Source organism: Helianthus annuus, chromosome 8 (assembly GCF_002127325.2).
Source record: "Helianthus annuus cultivar XRQ/B chromosome 8, HanXRQr2.0-SUNRISE, whole genome shotgun sequence".
NCBI lineage: Eukaryota > Viridiplantae > Streptophyta > Magnoliopsida > Asterales > Asteraceae > Helianthus > Helianthus annuus.
The window spans coordinates 57,017,670-57,022,758 of NC_035440.2; the positions used below are offsets into that span (position 1 = coordinate 57,017,670).

A 5,089-nucleotide genomic window follows, 5' to 3' on the forward strand; every position below is an offset into this window, starting at 1 on the left:
CAAGGGCCACGCCGAAACCCATGCCCACCCGGGGTGGTGGCTTGGGCGTTTTCCCGCTACCCACGCCCAAACTCCCGCCCCATACCCCGCAGTCTAAGGTTAGGGTGGAGGGTATAATAAGTGTGCGGTGACTCAAGTCACCGATTCGGTGATTACACCGTGGCTTCAATTGCATTCGGTGACCAAGAGAAAGAATGCCAAAATCGGTAACCTTTCACCGATTGATGTGATGTTGATTGATTGCATTTTTTGACCGTTTGCCTTTATAATTTTTAAATAAAAAATATATAACTCAAACACCCTAGGGTGTTTGACTATAGGGCTGTTCACGAGTCGAGCCGAACCGAGCGGACCTTTGCTCGTGCTTGGCTCGTTTACAAATCGAACCGAGCGGAGCGGCTCATTTAAAACCGAGCCACAAATCAAGCGAGCATTTTCCGAGCAGGAAATATTTCGAGCGAGCGGCGAGCGAAGTTCGAGCGATTTGGACAACCGTGTCACCCGATTTAAATTTGCTCAGAGAGATAGTGACAATGTAGGGTCTAAAAAAAGGGTAATTGCATGACAATGTAGGGTCTCAAGTTTTTAAATCTTAATAAACAAACACATTTCATGGCATAATATTTTTCTTATGAATAACAATGTTGTGGCCGACGAGGCGATGATCATATTGCACGATCAATGACGTTGAGAGCAAGAGACGATTGATTTAGGGTAACGACATGAAACATTGAGGTCATGGGCAGACTGTCGTTTATCTGTTTAGGGTTTAACTTTTAGATTTGATATTAATTTTTTTTATTGGCGTGATCGGTTAGTATGTATAGATATAGTTCTAAATTTGTATGTAGTTGACCAAAATCTAATAGAGAAGTATATATAAAACTATAAATTTAATTTATATTTAAGTATATATGTATGTGTGTATAAATATAGGTGTGTGTATATGTATAATTTATATGTGTGTATATACATGTTTATATATGTATGTGTTTATGTATATATATATACTAACTAATAATAATAATTCGAGCCGAACCGAGCCGAGCGGACCTTTGCTCATGCTTGGCTCGTTTACAAACCGAACCGAGCAGAGCGGCTCATTTACAACCGAGCGTCAAATCGAACGAGCATTTTCCGAGCAATTTTCGAACGAGCGTCGAGCGAGCGACGAGCGCCGAGCGGTTTGAGCGGCCCTATTTGACTATACCCTCTGATTGAGTGTAAAATGTGGAGTAGAATGGGGAGTTGACATGGCATAATATTATTGGCTAGGATTTCACTCAAACACCCAAAGGTGTTTGACTATACCCTCCACCCTTATACATTACAACGTCCAAGATCGGATTCAAGGTGAGCTCATATGTCACATTAAATTTTCAATCAAAAGGTGAGCTCATATGTCACCTAACCCGTACCCGAAGTTATTTATTTATTTTTTTTTTTTTTTTTTTGAAAGGTCGTACCCAAAGTTATTTGAACCAAAGTTCATAAAGGAATGAGATTGGAATGAGATTGGTACGTATTTGGGTAACCCGAATAACCCGATTAAAACATATGTGTAGTTTGCTCATATGTAGCTAGTAAATTAAATATATACCTCATATGAGCTATATATACCTCATATGTAGCTAGTAAATTAAATATATACCTCATATGAGCTACATAAACGTGTAGCTTCATCAGTGCCGTTCCTACGTTTTCGGAGGCCCTAATCGAACTACAAAGTGGTGGCCCTTTTGCAAAATTATCATTTTCAACAAATTTAGTAACAAAACGCTTCTCCTTTATCCGGGCTTGGGACCAACAATTATAAACTTAAATGATATAATTGGCATAACACATACCTGAGACAAATATAAATAAAGGATAACACAACTGCATGAAGTAGTAATACATCATGCATTATTGATAGTACCTAAGTAGATCAAGGCTTCTCTTTGACAATGGTAACTGGACAAGGTGCATGAGTCACCAAATAATGTGTCACACTTCCTAGTATTATCCTGCAATATTGCAATCACACAATAAACCGTTACTTTTACTAGACCAAATTCGAACCGAAAATCATCTAACTAGCCCGTGAATAGCGATTAAAACCTAATATCAGAGGATAAAGTTAAATAAAGAAAACCCGGTTTTGGACCAGGCTGATACTGACGGGTAGCAAACTACACGTCCACTATTGGGCTATAACTGTAACCAGGACACAAACAAGAGTATTCGCCTATTCGGATACTAGTTTAGGTTAATTACTTTTACTCAAATGTTACACACTCCTAGCTAAAATGGTCACTTGACAAAATACAATTATCTCAGAACTGAACTGGACAGGACTAGAAATCGCCTACATAACCGCCCCGGTCAAGTGCCCCTGAACCGCCTTTGTTTGGGCCAGCCGGTTGCTGATCTGATTGGTTGAACCGGCGAACAATCAACCAGTAAAACAGACCAACCCGCAACAAGCTGAATACCCAACCCAACCCAACCCGCAACCTGTAACAACCCTTAACAGCCAAGCCCAACCCATAACCTAGACCTAGACCCGAAACCCTAACAACACTTGTCTTTTACTAAAAAACTCAAACATCATGGAATCAAAACCTCAAATGGACAAAAGACCCACCCAATCGACTAGGATGTATGTGTATTAAACTAAAAAATGACAGAAATCTACTGAAATTACAAAGAACTTAATGTACATACCAATTTTGGATGTTAGTGGGTAAGTGGTGACGGTGACGGCAGCAGAGGTGTGGAAGTGGTGGTGACGGCGGCAAGAGGTGGGGATTGGTCAGAGGGGTTGCAAGACCTTGGCAGCAAGAGTTGGGGAAATGGGGTGAAGATTAGGAGGGAAATGAAAATAAGGGTAGATGTTTGGCGCTGGTTAGGGATGAGATATGAATTTTTTTGACTGGTCAACTCTACATGGGTTAATTAATTTAATTTCTTAAAACTAGGGGTGTAAACGAGCCGAGCTACTCGCGAGCTACTCGAGCTCGGCTCGAAAAAAAACTCGAACAAGCCGAGCTTAAACGAGCTCGAGCCCGATCCTAAAAACAAGCTCGTTTAGTAAACGAGCCCGAGCTTCGCTTATCGAGCTCGAGCCGGCTCGCGAGCCTTAACGAGCTTTCTTTTTATATATTTTTTATTAATATATTAAACATATATTTAAATAATAATATTTACCATTAATATAAATATAAAAAATAACTAAATTATATGTATAACAATAATTATAATTAATAAAAATTAATTAATAAATACTAAATGAGTCGAGCCCAAGCCGAGCTCGAGCTTGAAAAATTATCATCGAGTCGAGCTCGAGCTACAGAAATAAAGCTCGAATCCAGCCGAGCTCGAGCCTGGTTGAGCTCGGGCTCGGCTCGTTTGCACCCCTACTTAAAACAATCCTAACAAAATGAAAATTGTATTTATAAAATTGGGTTAATTACTTTTTGAGTCCCTATTTTTTATGGGTTTTAACTAGTTGAGTCCAAAAGCAAAGAGTTTAACGACCTGAGTCCCCATAAGCATTTTCTTTAACCATTTGAGTCCAAATTTCTAACACTATTAGAATTATTTTGTTAACTTTTGTTAAATGACCAAATTACCCTTGTCCCCTCCAAAAACCTAACAAAACACCCAACTGCCTCCCATCCCTTTCACAATACATATCCTTCATATCCCAAACCCTAACCCTAATTTCATCCAAACCCTAATTTCAATCAATCGTACATTTGTATCCGTCAGATCTACACCATTCACATTCACTATATATTATAAACAAATTGGAGTAGAAAAGAAACAATGTATGCTAATCGAACAACCAGTACAGTTACAGTGGTAGCCTAGTTGATCCGAGCAATCTGCATCTAAAAATGGAGTTAACTCAATCGTCATCCAGATCCACCACCGCCGCTGCCGGTGATGGTTCATCTTCAGTTACTACTGTTCACGGCCCTAAACAAATCCCTTTTTGGTGTTTGATCCATAATAATGTGTTGACTATAGGATGTCAGATTCAGTTGGAGAGATTTTGAAGGGATTAAGGTGTTACTTTGACAGGGCCTTGTCTGTTATATTTTATACGATAAAGAGCGTGTACAATATCGCGAATCAGTTAAAAATGATGTTTCTCCGTCAAGCGTATATGGTGCTGAACATCTGCTACGCTTATTTGGTAAGATTCTTTTTTAACCAGTCCTCATTATGGTAAGAGTTAACTGTCATTCTTCTGCATATAAAATATGGGTCCCAATGCTTCATACAACTCACATCCAGCAGGAAACTTGAAAGAAAATTTGATTCAATCCCAACAACCGACGGTGACTGGTGGTGTTGATCGATCTTTTGTTACTCGGATTAAGGTTCCCTAACCCACAACCGGCGGTGAGGAATGCAGTGATAATGGTAGAGGTACGGTTTGCAGGCGGGACTGGTGGTTGACGGTCAACGGAAGGTGGTAAAAATGGTGGAGGTGCGGTGGGGATGGTGGTGGTGCAATGGTGGTGCGGTGGTGTTAATGGTGGTGGTAGGGGTAGAGAGAAAGAAAGGAGGTATGCGCAAGTGTGTGAAATGTTTGTGTACAGATGTGTATAACAATATAGCAATTACCAAGTATATGAAGATGAGTATGTGAATCGTAATAAATTAAGTACTGATGCGGTTAATGATCTTAGAAGCATCGTAGTGAGGATGAACTCATCTGGATTTATGAAGATGAAATCAGAACACGAGACGTAAGACGCATCATTCCCATTCTTACCCCTCAATCTGAGTTAGTCACATAACTAATTTGATTCTGGTTATCCCCAATTCCCCAAATGGGTATGGTGGTGATGGTTGGGATTATAGAGAAAGAGAGAAAGATAGAGTTTAGATTTTTTTTTTTCAGTTTTGTAGATTTAGTCCTTCAATATTAAGTGTTTACAAAATAACCCCTAGAAAGGTGAAATGACAAGTATGCCCTCATGTGCAAGGCACATGACCATACTTAACCAAAAAGTCTGACAGAGTTAGGCTCAAAGGACAAATCGTGCAAGATTTTGAAACATAAAATACAAAACTCGTCAACTTTTTGCGCTAA

The 5,089-nt window shown here is 39.5% G+C and overlaps 1 long non-coding RNA gene across 2 annotated transcripts; it reads right to left on the reverse strand.

Annotated features, from left to right (window-relative positions):
* Window positions 1-1,078: 1,078 nt before the first annotated feature.
* On the reverse strand, window positions 1,079-2,862 carry LOC110871144. 2 transcript variants are annotated; one of them, XR_004864518.1, is made up of 3 exons: window positions 2,707-2,862; window positions 1,919-2,006; window positions 1,079-1,847 (listed from the first exon to the last, which is right to left on the reverse strand). It is a non-coding gene; the product is annotated as an uncharacterized LOC110871144 (long non-coding RNA). The 2 variants fall into 2 exon arrangements; XR_002553511.2 differs by having other exon boundaries at window positions 1,079-1,736; window positions 1,848-2,006.
* Window positions 2,863-5,089: the final 2,227 nt, after the last annotated feature.